Below are 15,963 nucleotides of genomic sequence, written 5' to 3'. Positions count from 1 at the left end.
GCTACCATTATCATTCACCAGTGTTCTATATTGAATTTCCCATGATATCCTTAAGGGTATTGCTCCCTCCTTCATGTTGTGCTATTCTACTTTTTCATTTATTTATCAAGTGTTTATTAAACATCTAAAATATCCCATTATGCTTAGTGAAATAAGTCAAAAACAAATACCACACATTTTCATTTATACCATGGAATCTAAAAAGTAACACAAATGGGAGTTCTCGTCATGGCTCATTGGTTAACGAATCTGACTAGGAACCATGAGGTTGCTGGTTCGATCCCTGGCCTTGCTCAGTGGGTTAAGGATCCGGCGTTGCCATGAGCTGTGGTCGCAGCTCCAATTCTTCCCCTACCCTGGGAATCTCCATATGCCGCGGGAACGGCCCTAGAAAAGGCAAAAAGACAAAAAAAAAAAAAAAAAAAAAAAGTAACACAAATGGACGTATATATAGAAAAACAGAAACAAATTCACAGATACAGAAACGAACTAGCAGTTACCAGTGGGGGGAAGGGAGAGGGGCAAGGTGGGAGTAGGGGATTAAGTGTTACAAACTACTATATATAAAATAAATAAGCAACAAGGATATATTTTATAGCACAGGGAAATATAGCCATTATTTTGGAATAATTTTGGATGTAATCTATAAAAATACTGAATCAATATGTTATACACCTGAAACTATTATAATATTGTAAATCAACTATACTTCAATTTTAAAAAAAATGTCCCAGACACTTTATGAGGTGCTTTGGAAAAAGGGGCAAGTGAAGATAGATAGCGCCTGCCATATGAAGCTTATGCTGTAGATGAAAATAAAAGGAAGTGGAAATTTCAACTGCAGTAAATTCCTTGAAAATGAAGTCTGTTAGCTATGAGATAGTACAGTTGGGAAATATGACCAAGTCATGGAGATTCAGGGAAGGCCTGGAAGAAGTTAGAGGGGTCAGCCTGTGGGAAAACACTGGTAGTTGCAGTGTTTAATGAATCTGACTAGGAACCATGAGGTTGCTGGTTCGATCCCTGGCCTTGCTCAGTGGGTTAAGGATCCGGCGTTGCCGTGAGCAATACCCTTAAGGATATCGCTGTACAGGGTGCAGAAGTTGAGTCTGAAATGAACTTAGAAAGTGTAGGTATCATTATGTGAGTTAAGAATAAAAAAACAGAAGTACATGTAAATAGTAATAGGGCAAGGCCTTAGGCCTTGATAAATTCAATGACTATGTCAAGAGCAATGAGAAATATTTAAATATACATATATTTAATACGTATATATATTAGATAAGGTGAGAGCAATCATGTTTTCCTTTATGGATAAACTGTTGTGGCTGCATGTGAAGAATAGAAGAGGGAGGATGGAGGCCATTCAAATAAAGGGTTACTGCACCAGTAACAGTAGAAATATATATAGGAGGACGTGATAGAAACGGAGGCCTTAAGGATAACTCCCTGGTTTTGGAGGGGATGGTGATTAATTATTTAAAAAGAAGGTAAGCTGTAAAAGAACCATGCTTGTGAAAAAAGCTAATGGGTTTGATTTTTTTATATGCTTAATTTAAAATGCCCATGAGCTATTTAAGGGTGGGTATAAATGATGTAAAAGTAATTTCTAAGCAAGATTTAAAAAGAAGGTGATTCCATAAAAGACATGGAAGGACAAAAATCAAAATTTAGAAAGTAGTGTTCAACTGTAGATCAAACGAGGTGATGACCCCATGCATTAAATGTCATGGAGATCACTGGTTATGGTAACAGATTATTTATTGAAATTAAGGGAATGAAACCCAAAAAGGATATGTTGAAAGTAAGTGAATATTATTTCCCTGCTATACCGATATTATGTCATTAATTTTTCTCATAGAATGGAAAACTAGGCTTGTTATATTAAATATTATAAGCATGTGTCCTGCATATACTTTGTGTGCTGTATGTCACATTCTAAGATCATAGTTATTTTGTGTGGAAAATAGACATATTCTGACATTACAGGTGAGAAATAATGAAACTCAGAGAAATTAATTTTTCATATTTTTTCAGTCTTAGCCAATAAATAACAGAACTAGATTTTAAGCAGATCTGTGTGATATTAGTTTGCTTTCAGTATGCCTTTTGGCCTCTTTGTCAAGTAAACAAAAATTTGAAATGTTGCTGGAATAGCTGAAGTTGACATTTTAAAATGAAGAGTTCACACATTTTGGTTACTAGTATCCTTCCATTTCATATATATATCACATATACATATGTTTCATATATTTATAATATGCATATGTGTATATGTACATGAGCTGAATTGCTTAATACCTTCCTTTGAATTAAAGAACAATAGTGCTTATGTCATCTCTTTAGGAATAGATGATGCACAATATTCCATGCATTACATGATAATGGTTTCCTAATAATAGTCTTTACTAATAAAGAAAAACAATTAAATAAACTCTTCAAGTGGTTCTGAGCAAGGGTGTTAAAACCAAAGTTTCAAGGGATGTAAATTTCACTCATCATAAAGTTCCTGAGTTTGACTTAATCAGTAGATAAATGAGTAGTAAACTTCAAACTTTATTATGACATTTTTGTAATTATGAATTGGAGATGGCAATAGAGGCACTAAATCACTTTGATGACCAGCCTAGAAACATCCATTACTTAAATTCCTAATCCTGTGTACAATCCCATTTGACAGATTCTGCTTAAGTTTAGACACTATCTTTTGATGATAACCTTAGTTTTTAAAGCGACATAGATTATTGGAATGCAGTAATCTAAAGCTTTATGTGTGTACTTGTAAAGTAGTAATACTTAGAGAAGTGTTACACTTCAGATGTAACTTAGAAATCTTCATTTTAAAGTTTTTAATATAATTTAATTATTCACACACAATTTAGTATGTATATTTTAAAAACTATTCCATGTACTTTTATATACATGTTTACACATACATATTATATATACATACAATAGTATATTACTCAATAATAAAAATTAAATTCTGTCATTTGCAACAACATAGATAGACTTGAAGGAGTTGTGCTTACTGAAATGTCAGAAAAAGATAAATACTGTATGGTATCACTTACATGTGTAGTATAAAAAGTAAAACAAATGAATGAATGTAGTGAAATAGAAACAGACTCATCAGGTATAGAGAACAGACAGATAGTTACCAGTGGGAGAAGGAGGTGAGAAGCAGGATGGGGTTAGGAGATTAGAAGTACAAACTACTGTATAAAATGGACAGGGACATATTGCCTACCACAGGGAAATATAGCCATTATTTTGGCTATAAGTTATAGATGGAGTATAAATTATAAAAATGTTGTCACAACGTTGTACACCTGAAACTAATATGGTGTTGTAAATCTACTACACTTCAAGTCAAAGTGAAAATCAATGAAATAGAAGAGATTAAAAAATGGAAAAAAATCAATGAGTTCAAAATGTGTTTTTTTGAAAAGATTAATGGAATTCATAAACTTGATAACAAGATTGATAAAAAGGCATAAAATATAAAAATAAGGAATGAAAAATACATATGATTAGAGACCCTACAGCTATTATACAAGAATGTAATAATGCTAATTCAAATATACTGCTATAAACAGTATGCACTGTCAAAATTCACCCCGGATGAAGCAGACAATCTGAATATAACTATTACGTTAACGAAATTTCTATATTTAAAAAAATATGAAAAAAAATCTGTGCATTATTTATTTGTTTATTATTCTTTTCTTTTTATGGCTGCACCTAGGCATATGGACGTTCCTAGCATAGTCACAGCAATGCCATATCCAAGCCTCATCTGACCTATGCCACAGCTTGTGGCAATGCCAGATCTTAACCCACTGAGTGAGGTCAGGGATCAAACCCACATCATCATGGATGCTAGTCAGATTCTAAACTAGCTGAGCCACAAGGCAATATTTAGATTATAAGACTCATTACCTATTTTTAAGAATAAATAACTCCAATACTATACAGTTTTGTCTAGAAAGCAGAAGGGAAAAGAACACTCCTTGACTTACATACCAATATCCTTCATGCATTTAATCATATCACACACATCCTCAATATATGTTAAAAAATTAAATTTGGAAATACCTAAAAGGACCAGTGCACTGTAACGCAGTGGGACTTATTTTGGGAATATATTTGAAAATTAATCAGCATAACCCACTGTAGTAACAGTTTAAAGAAGAAAAATTAACACAAGGTCATATGTACATCTAACACCAAATTTAATGTGCAGAGAATAATTTTCTATTGAGAACATGAATATAACAAGAATATCCTCTCTTACCACTCCTATTAAACATAGTGATAAAAATCCTAGTAAATGGATTAAGGTAGTAAAAATAAATAAAAAGCATTCAGATTGTAAATAAAGTAAAAGAGCCTGAATGATTGTCTATGTAGAAAATGCAAAAGAATCCACAGAGCTGCCAGATCTAATGAGTTCAGCAAGGTTTTAAGAGTCTTAGTCAACACACAATATCAATTTTGTTTCTATATATTAGCAATGTACAGTTGGAAATGTTAAATTTATTTATTTATTTTTTTGTCTATTTGCCATTTCTTGGGCTGCTCCCATGGCATATGGAGGTTCCCAGGCTAGGGGTCGAATTGGAGCTGTAGCCACTGGCCTACGCCACAGCCACAGCAAAGTGGGATCCGAGCCACCTCTGCAACCCACACCACAGCTCACAGCAACACCGGATCCTTAACCCACTGAGCAAGGCCAGGGATCGAACCTGCAACCTCATGGTTCCTAGTCGGATTTGTTAACCACTGAGCCATGACGGGAACTCCTGGAAATGTTAACTTTAAAAACAAGGATTTATTTTAGATCTAGCAAAAATTACATACTTAAGTATAAATCTAGCATATAATTGCAAAATACGTACATGCTGAAAACCACCAAATTCTGATAAAGGAAATATAATATATAAGTTGAGAGACATGCATATTCTTAGGTTGGAAGACTCATTATCATAGAGATGATCCAAATGGATCAAGAGATTTAAGATAATATAAAATTCTGATTAATGCCAAGCATTATTTTTATCTCTGTTTTGTTTTTGTTAGATAGTTAAGTTTATTTCAAAGCATGTATAGTGGTTTAAGGAGTAGAACAGTGAAAACAATTTTGGCAAAAACTAATGAAGTTGAATATTAAGACTTACAACAACAACAATGAAGACAGTGTGGTATTGGCAAAAGGAAAAGACACAAAGATCGATGAAACAGCATAAAGTCCATAAGAAGATCCACACAAATATGGCATTTGGTTAATAAAAATACCAGGGAATTTAACAGTGGAAGGATAGTCTTTTTCACAAATGGTATTGGAAATCTGGCTACACACATGCATGCACACACACAAACAAGGACATCAATATAAGCATAATAACTTATCTAGTTATTACCTCAAAATAAAGACGTAAATGTTGAAACTAAATTTATAAAACTGTTAGAGGGAAAAATATCAGAGAAAATCTTTATAAACTAAGATTAGGTGAAGAGTTCTTAGACTTGACACCAAAAGAAAAATCTATTTTTTTAAAGCAAAAGATAAATTGACTCCATTAAAATGAAACAACAAGAAAAAAGTTTGCTCTCAGAAAAACACAAGAGATGAAGAAGTGGTTTCCCCATTGGGAGAAAATATTTGCAAATCATGTGTGGGACAAAGGACTTGAGTCCAGAATATATAAAGATTTGCATTCTTATTAAATGTCCTTTAGTAAAGGAATTGAGGAAACCTTCAGGATTGGATTTACAAATTTACATAAATTGTTTATGCTATGCAAATGAATCTGTAGATAATTCCAAATATAGTGTAATTCAAGAAAGAGCGATTTAAAAATGAATCTAATTTAATATGTCTTAAAGATGTTGAGACATCTGAGAAATTTCTAAAATATCAAAGTATGACATGCATTAAAATGAAGATTTAAATTGCCAAATAATGTCATATACTTTGTTTACCATTCTTATTTGAAATTATTCTTTTCTCTTTACCATTTTTGGAGAATCACTCTAGATCTCAGGCAAGATTTAGCACAGCTTAGCTGTAAAATATTTTTTCTTTTGTTGTAAACTTAGAGGCCATTTTCTTTCATCCATTCATCTCCTGTTTTATTCCTTTACCAAAATCTTCATTCTTCCTTTATTCTAAATTCAAAGTTATTTTACTACATGTACTGAAAGGAGAGATTGATTGTTCCCCCACAGTCACAACTGGAAGTTTCAAAGAAATCTTGAGAACTTCCAATTTCATATTACTCTACTTCCATAGAGTAATATTTCTATGGCTGATATAAAATTTTTCTAAAGACATTTAAAAAGCGTCTTTATCCACCTAACTTTTTAAAGAGTTGATTCAAAACCAGAGGAATTTCAAACATAATACACTTTTTGTTGTAATAAATGTAGAGATTTTTACTTTGCTCTTTTTTGGGAGTAGAAGGAGAGTATGCTTGGCAGAATTTCCCTGAATTTCCTACTATGGAACTTATTTAACAATATGTACTTTTTTCATTTAAAATTATTCTTCTGGCTATTATTTATGTCAGAATTATCATGATTCCTTTAAAAATGCCATTAATTTTTTTTTTTTGAAATGGTATTTGTGACAGGGTCTGCTGTCAATGGATATTTAAGAAAAAACATTTTCACCCAATATTTTCAAACTGTTAACTCACTTCATGGCATTTAACCTTTTATGTATGTGCTGTTTCTCAGTGTTATTAAAGTAGAAACTCTGTACCTGCTTCCTAGATACATGAAAACATTGATTTAGTGTCTTGCAAATAATATATAACTAGTGTAGATAAGGTTGTAGGATGACTAATGATATTTCTATAACATTATTTTGTTTTTAATGGCAAAAAAATTTCATTTCACACACTGCGACAGATTCCCAATGCCTTATTGTTGTTTCTTGTTCAACTTTGACAGTTAAAAATATTGATAGCATTGTTGTGTTTTGTAATCTTCTCTGCTTTTCGGAACTAAGATACATATGAACACTTTTCATGTTAAGTGATCAGTAAGTTGAGAAAACCAGTGATGTATTTGAAGCAGCATTGATATTAAATGATGATATTAAATTATTTTTTATAATAGTTTTTTTATAGGCTTGCCATCATTACACTTTTTTTTCCTGAGATTAGAAGTTAAAATATGTGTGTGCATGTTTGCAAAATTAGTGTTTTTAAGGAAAGCATATGATTATATATGATGAATTATTACAATCATAAAATAAGGTTAATTATTATACATATGCGACTAGTATTTCGGAGGCTCTTCCGAGAGTGAAATATACTGTCAGTATTACATTGTGAATCAGCATTTTTAATTTTAGGAAGAAAAGTTAAATCCTTCTTTTCGAGTGTTACTATATATAACACTTTTGACTGCATATATATATGTGTGTGTGTGTGTGTGTGTGTGTGTGTGTGTGTGTGTGTGTGTGTGTGTGTGTGTGTGTGTGTATGTATGTATACATACACACACACACACCCCACATCTGCTTTATCCATTTGACCAATGATGGACACTTAGGTCGTTTTCTATATCTTGACTACTGCGAATAATGCTGCAATGAATATGGGAGGGCAGATCTCACTTCAATGTACTGTTTTCATTTCTTTTGTGTATATATCCAGAAATGAGATTGCTGGATAATATGGCAGTTCTATTTTAATTTTTTGAGCAATCTTCATAGGTTTTTCATAGTGACTGGCACCAATTTACATTTCCATGAACAGTGTACAAGGCTTTCCCTTTCTTCACATCCTTGCCAATGCTTATTATCTCTTATCCTCTCTACTGTGGTCATTTTAACAGGTGTAAGGTGCTATTTCATTGTAGTTTTGATTTGAACTTCCCTGATGATTAATGCTGTTGAGCATCTTTTTCATGTACCTGTTGGCCATATGGATATCTTCCTCTGAAAAATGTCTATTCAGGTCCTCTGCCCACTTTTAAATTAGGGTATTCATTTTTTGGTATTCAGCTGTGTGAGCTATTGATTCGTTTTTGTTATTAAGCCCATATCAGTCATATAATTTGCAAATATATGCTCCTATTCAATAGGTTGTACATTCCTTTTGGTAATGGTTTCTTTTACTGTGTAATACCTTTTTAAATTAAATTATGTCCCATTTGTTTACTTTTGATTTTCTTTTGCCTTGGAAGACAGATCAAAAAATATATTGCTATGATTTATGACAAAGAATGTTTTGCCTTTGACCTGGTCATTTACTTTTCTCTGAAATCTACTTTCTCTAATATTGATATAAATACTTCACTTTCTTTTTGAAGTTTTCAGGGTGAAAAGTTATATTTTTACTTTTAAGTTCGTGAGGGATTATGTTTTATAGTTTTCTTTATGTTTTATTTGACATGAATATCTGTAGAACACATATAGTTGGGTCATTTTTGTCAATCCATTCCATCAGTTTCTGTCCTTTTTATTGATGTGCTTAGACCATTGATATTTAATATTTTAATATATATTTTATGTACATGTAGGCCATTTATATTTAGTTAATATGATACATAGACTATGGATATGTTTGAATTTTGTTCTATTAATTTAGTATTTGATTTCTATTATTAATACTTTGGGCCTCAAGCCTGCCCATTTGTTGTTTCTGCATATTCTCTTTCTCCTTTCCTGTCTCATTTGGGTCATTTTAACTTATTTTAGTAGTTCACATAATTTATCTATTAAGGTTTTTGGTTATATATCTGTTTATTATTTTCATGATTGCTCAAAGGCATTACAAAATATATACTGTTTAGAACCAGTATTTTATCACTTGAATAGGAATGGCGAAGCCTTGCTATCATATACATTCCCTAAGTCTCCCATTACTATGCTATTTATTACATAAAATTATATTATACATATACATACATTGATATTATACATTAGATATCATATTCTTGTTTATCAACTGCAAAACTTATTTAAAATACTGAAGATGAAAATAATACTGTTAAATTTACCAAGATATTGAATTTTTGTTTCTATTGTTTTTCCTTTATTCCTAGAGTTCATTATTCCTTGTAGAGTTATGTAACTTCTATCTGAAGAACTCCCCTTGGCAATACTTAATTTATTTTTTTCACGTACTTTATTTTTCAATGAACTTTATTACATTTATAGTTATACAATGATCATCACAACCCAATTTTATAGCTTTTCCATCCCAAACCCACAGCACATCCCCCATCCCCTAACCTGTCTTATTTGGAAACCATAAGTTTTTCAAAGTTTGTGAATCAGTATCTGTTCTGCGAAGAAGTTCATTGTGTTCTTTTTTTAGATTCCACATGTAAATGATAGCATACGATGTAGGTGTCTCATTGTCTATCTTAGCATTATAATTTCTAGGTCCACCCACATTGCTGCAAATACCATTATTTATTTCCTTTTAATGGCTAAGTGATATTCCATTGTGTATATGTACTACTTGGCAATACTTTATAACAGATCTACTCACTAAAGATGCTCTATATTTTCTTTCAGCAGAGAATGTTTAATTAATTTTTATTCCTGAAGGATATTTTTACTGGATACAGAATTTTGGGTTAAGAGAATTTTTTTCAGAATTTTAAAATGTTGTAGTCCTGAACTCCTCCTGGCCCACATGTTTTCTTTTCTTTTTTTTTTAATGATTTTAATTTTTTTTCCATTATAGCTGGTTTATAGTGTTCTGTCAATTTTCTACCATACAGCATGGTGACCCAGTTAGACATACACATATACATTCTATTTAGTCACATTTTCAGGCTCCATCATAAGTGACCAGACATAGTTCCCAGTGCTACAGAGCTTGATCTCATTGCTAATCAATTCCAGAGGCAATAGTCTGCATCTATTAACTGCAAGCTCCCAATCCATCCCACTCCCTCCCCCACCCCTAGGCAACTACAAGTCTGTTTTCCAAGTCCATGATTTTCTTTTCTGTGGGAAGGTTCATTTGTGCCATATATTAGATTCCAGATATAAGTGGTATCGTATGATATTCATTTTTCTCTTCCTGACTTACTTCACTAAGTATGCGAGTCTCTAGTTCCGTTTATGTTGCTGCAAATGGCATTATTTTGCTGTTTTGTATGGCTGAGTAGTATTCCATTGTGTATATATACCACATCTTCTTAATCCATTCATCTGTCGATGGACATTTAGGTTGTTATCATGTCTTGGCTATTGTGAAGAGTGCTGCAATGACCATATGGGTGCATGTATCTTTTTCAAGGAAAGTCTGGTCTAGATATATGCCTAAGAGTGGGATTGGTGGGTCATATGGTAGTTCTTGTATAGATTTCTAAGGTACCTCCATACTGTTCTCCATAGTGGCTGTACCAGCTTACATTCCTACCAACAGTGCAGGAGGGTTCCCTTTTCTCTACAACCACTCCAGCATTTGTTATTTGTGGACTTATTACTGATGGCCATTCTGACTGGTGTGAGGTGGTGTCTCATAATAGTTTTGATTTGCTTCTCTCTAATAATCAGGGATATTGAGCAATTTTTTATGTGCTTGTTGGCCATGTGTATATCTTCTTTAGAGAAATGTCTATTCAGGTCTTTTACTCATTTTTCAACTAGGTTGTTGGTTTTTTTGCTGTTGAATTGTATAAGTTGTTTGTATATTTTAGAGATTAAGCCCTTGTCAGTTGCATTATTTGAAACTGTTTTCTCCCATTCCATAGGCTGGTTTTTTTTTTAAATTTATTTTTTTATGGTTTCCTTTGCTGTGCAAAAGCTTTTCAGTTTGATTATGTCCCATTGGTTTATTTTTGCTTTTATTTCTGTTGCCTTGGGAGACTGACCTATGAAAACATTTGTAAGATTGATGTTAGAGAATGTTTTGCCTATGTTCTCTTCTAGGAGTTTTGGGTGGGTGTCTTTTCTTAAGTTTAATTCTTTAGAACATTTTGGGTCTATTTTTGTCCAGACCAATCTCTAGAAATGAAAGTGGATATGTAATAAAATCACTCCCTACAAAAAAAAGTCTAGGACCAGATGGCTTCACAGGTGAGTTCTACCAAACATACAAATAACTTATACCCATCCTTCTTAAACTTTTCCAAAAGGTTGTAGAAGGAGCACTCCCAAAGACATTCTATGAAGCCATCATTACCCTAGTGCCAAAACCATACCAAGATACTACCAAAAAATAAAATTATAGACCAATATCTTTGAGGAATATAGACGGAAAAATTCTCAACAAAATTTTAGCCAGCAAAATCCAACAACATATAAAAAAGATCATACACCATGACCAAGTGGGAGACACAGGGATGGTTAAATATATGCAAATTAATCAACATCATACATCACATTAACAAAAGAAAAGTAAAAAACCACATGGTCATCTCAATAGATGGAGAAGAAGCATTTGATGAAGTCCAACATCCATTCATGATAAAAACTCTCACCAAATGGTTATAGAAGGAACATACCTTAACAAAAGAATTTCCTTTTCTAGTCCTCAAGCCAGAACTGAACATTCTCTCTGGCATCTCTGTCTCTGAAATTCTTAGTTTCAGGTTAGTTACCACCTTCGGGTAGAGGGGAACACTCCCATTTCCTTAGTATTTTGAATTGTGTTACTTTTCTCCAACCTCACTACTGACATTTATATTAGAGAAATCTCAAATAGCTGTGCCACATTTTTATTTAGATTTTATAAATGCATTCAATGTATGGGGAGTGTTGGTATGTGCTTTCTTTCAGATTGGGAATGTCTGATTTGACCATTTCTTTAAAAAAGAGAAAAAATATATATATACATAATGAGATATAATCTGTATATTTAAATATATCATTAAATATTTTTTAAACCAAAATATAAAAAATTCTGATCCTATATAATAAACCTTGACATCATCATGTTCTTGTGAAAGAAGATACTTCAGATGGCAACTACAAAATCAAAAAGAGTCTTGCTTTAGTCATAAACTTTAAATATCTTTCGAAAGCTTTATACTTCTCAGCTCTACTTCCTCATTGCTATACTTCTTATTTGCAATAGATGCCTGAAATCAATAAGAGAGAAAATTACACTGATTGATTGTAAATTCTGTTTTTATTCTTTCTCTTGAGGTATCTTTATTTTCTTCCATTTTATCTCTTCCAGAATATAGTTCTTACCATTTATCTTCCTAACCTTTGATCCCTTCCTTAATGCCTCCCATTGGAAAATAATTTTTTTTGTTACTAGTTAAGCATATCTTCTTCATTACTCATGTATGTCTGTTTCCTTTTACATCCATCTGTTTTTGTAGCTCTAGATCAAGATAGAGATATGGACTTAGACATTGATATAGAAATAGACATAGACATATATTCCCTAATCTCTGGATCTCTACTATTTCAATTAGACAATACTCTAAGCAGAAGTTCCTTACATAGCCTTCATTTATTCAACCATTTCAGCTGCCACCTACCTGCTAGGGACATTTCTAATCTTTTTCTTTAGCCTCCAATTTCTGTGTAATTAATATCAAGTTTAATTTTAGCCTACCTTCACTTAAAGATTTTTTCAGTTTTATTGTTTCTAATTGTTTACGTTTTTTTGTTTTCTTTTACTTCTATAACAGATCTTTCTCAAATTACAAGTTTTATATCAGTAATCTGATAAATTTTAATTTTAGAGGAAGAAAGACTCTTATCTGTTGTTGTTTAATAGCATATATATTTCAGGTTATTACTCTTTTACCACTTCTGGATAAATATCTCTTACAATATTAATCTTATTTTTATCTTTAGCAGTTTATTAGTTGTATTTTAAAAGTTTCTGTGTAAACAAAATCATGTAGAGAGCTGTGATAAAACACTTTTTCTTTTTTTTTAGGGCCGCCCCCTGAAGCATATGGAGGTTCCTAGGCTAGGGGTCTAATCAGAGCTATAGCTGCTGGCCTACACCACAGCCACAGCAACACAGGATCCAAGCCATGTCTGCGACCTACACCACAGCTCATGGCAATGCCAGATCCTTAACGCACTGAACAAGGCCAGGGATGGAACCCGAATCCTCATGGATGCTAGTTGGGTTTGTTAACTGCTGAGTCATAATGGGAACTCCGATAAAACACTTTTTCTAAGTGTAAACTTAAGAGCAAATATCTTCCTCACATGAGTGTAAATTTTAAAGATAATTTCTTCCCTTTTTTTGTTCAAAAAAAATCTGCATTTAATAGCATGCTTAAGTCCTCTTATATTATTTACCAATCATGAAGTCTTGCCTAGCTATTTAGTTTATTGTTTTATTATGTAGATGTGGCTTCCTTTAAAATATTCTTATAGCATCACTATCTTAGTTTCTAATTTGTAACTGTGTTTTTGTAACTAATTATATTATTAGATTTTCTATCTTGAACACAAAAGTAATTTAATGAGCCTTAAGTTGTTAAGTTGTACATGCATTGTTGAAAACTATATGCTCCTGTATTTAAGTTTAGTAGTATTTGTAAATAATATGAACAGTAATGGTCCTATCACACACACATGCATGCACATGCATGCACACACACACACATATTCTTATGTCAAACATATTTGGAAAATGTGTATCTTATTGAAGAAAATACAAAATCTCTGACACAAGGTTTCTGTATATTTTGCTGTTATGAGTATTTTGGTGTCCAGAATTATTTAAGCTTACTAATACTTTTATAAGAAAAAAAGCAGTGCTCTTTTCTTGAAATTTATCTCTTTAAACTGTGTGATATAAAAACTGCAGTATTTGCATTTTTTGCAAATCTGGTTAGGATCAGCACATTAATTTTTCTAGTTTTGCTGGCTTTGCATAATTTTTGTGCCACTATTAATTTTTGTAGGTATATGCAATGAAATTTTTCTTTCCTTAGTTTTAAAAATATACTTATTTGATATATATATTAAAAAGATGTGTGGTGAAAGATGATATACTTAAAGAGAAACAAATGTAAAATAAAATAAAAATATTAGGAACTCATGTATCAAGACCTTAGCTTAATATTGAGGTCATTCATTGTGTTATAATACCAAACAATAAAGATATGTCCCAAAGATATGTCCCAGTTAACTTAAATTAAGAACTTCTTAGGAAAAAAATAGGAGTTCCCATTGCGGCTCAGTGGTTAACAAACCCGAGTAGTATACATGAGGACATGGGTTCAATTCCTGGCTTTGCTCAGTGGATTAAGGATCCAGCATTGTTGTGAGTTTTGGTGTAGATCACAGATGCAGCTCAGATCCCAAGTTGCTGTGGTTGTGACATAGGACAGCAGCTACAGCTTTGATTTTACCCCTAGACTGGGAACCTTCATATGCTGTGAGTGTGGCCCCAAGAAGACAAAAAGAACAAAAAATTTAAAAAAAGAGGAATATCTTAGGAAAAAATATAAAGATATCAAGGTTAATCTTGTTTACTTCTGTAACCTCTGTACCTAGAACAATATCTAGTACATTATAAGTGGTCGATAAATATTTGTTTAATGAAAGAAGGAATAAGTGAATGTTGTTCATGAAAATAATACATTTCTTAAATATAACAATAAAAATGAAAGCCTAAAAAGTGTCAGGATATGCATACATAATTAGAAAATAATACAGTGAATATTATTTAATCATAGAATAGGTAAATTTGAAAATGGTTTGAGTTGATCATAATTTAAAATAAAGATATTTTTTCTTTTTTAGTTCTAGAAATAATTCAATTTTAGCTTTTAGAACTTAGTCTTATGAGTTAAACATAGTGAAGTAAGTAACTACAAATCTGAGCCTTCATTAGGGATGAGTGCCCATAATAATCAGATTTTTGATGTCTTCAAAGATGCACTGTGTTCAACATAAAAGAGCAGAAAATACTGAATCAATAAATGAAGACTTACCTGCCAAGCGAACTCAGTTCTTCAGATTATATTTAAATCAATATTTTCAGGAAATTATTTAGGAGAAAATGTAAAATGTTTTACAACTGTATGCAGCATAAACTATTTCTATACCATCTATGAATGTAATCAATGTTAAAATTAGTGAACCACTGAAGACTAGAAAGAAAATTGACACAATTGGAACAAGAAAAATAATTAAAATCCCAAAGGGCAAGTGATTGAAGGAACACATCAATTTCTTAATAAAGTTGAATTTATCGTTAGAGAAAGATGAGAGATTTGATTGACATGAAAGGAATCAAAGCCCTGTATTAATCCCTAGAATTTATAAAGTGATGGAGAGACATCCACATTATGTTAACTTCTCAAAATTAACACTGGAAAGGATAATAGTATTTCTTAGCTATTTTCTACTACTGTTCCTTATAGAAATCACCTAAATACTGTTAACAGCACAATTATCTTTTTTATATTCAGTATCGTATAAATAAGGTGAAAAACTTAATATTTTGGATATATGGTTTAATATCTTACTTGAAAATTACTTTTCTGCTTTCTGTCTTAACATAACTTTTTAACAGTTTTTTTCCTTCAGAGACTTACAAGAAGAAATAAATTTGCATTGTGTGATTTATATGACTTGTAGTCATATATGTTATAAATAAAATGTATGTACATATCTTACCATCCTGGTATTTTTTGCAATGGTTCAGTCTCAGTACATGGAAAACAAACCAAATTGAGTTTTGTGGATAGGTATCTCAAAATAAATTTGCTAATTACTCAATCCACTTTAGAGTATAAATTGTGGCTACATTTGAATGGATGCTTGAACTAAATGAAATACCTCAATTCCCATATTCTACATTATGTTTAATGAAATTGTAATAATAAATCTTAAACATAATCTTTCAACTGCAGTGCTCCTTAAAGTGTTCTTTTCCCAAATCTAAAAAAACTTATCAACATTTTTAATGATCATGTTTTTAATCTAAATATAATTTTAGTTGCCTCATTCTAGATTAAAAAATGTCATGGATTCATTTCCCTTAATAGTAAATCAGT

At 31.8% G+C, this 15,963-nt stretch overlaps 1 protein-coding gene across 1 annotated transcript in view; it reads left to right on the top strand.

Annotated features, from left to right (window-relative positions):
* Positions 1 to 15,963, top strand: part of LOC146395854 (uncharacterized) — a 380,748-nt gene that overhangs the window by 181,069 nt on the left and 183,716 nt on the right. The gene's annotated exons all lie outside the window — the stretch shown is intronic.

The sequence above is a fragment of the Sus scrofa genome, chromosome 15 (assembly GCF_054392235.1).
Source record: "Sus scrofa isolate SSC_HxYL_T2T_F1_AM1 chromosome 15, Sscrofa_HxYL_maternal_Yorkshire_Landrace_v2.0, whole genome shotgun sequence".
Classification (NCBI taxonomy): domain Eukaryota; kingdom Metazoa; phylum Chordata; class Mammalia; order Artiodactyla; family Suidae; genus Sus; species Sus scrofa.
This window is presented reverse-complemented; position numbering and strand designations above follow the sequence as displayed.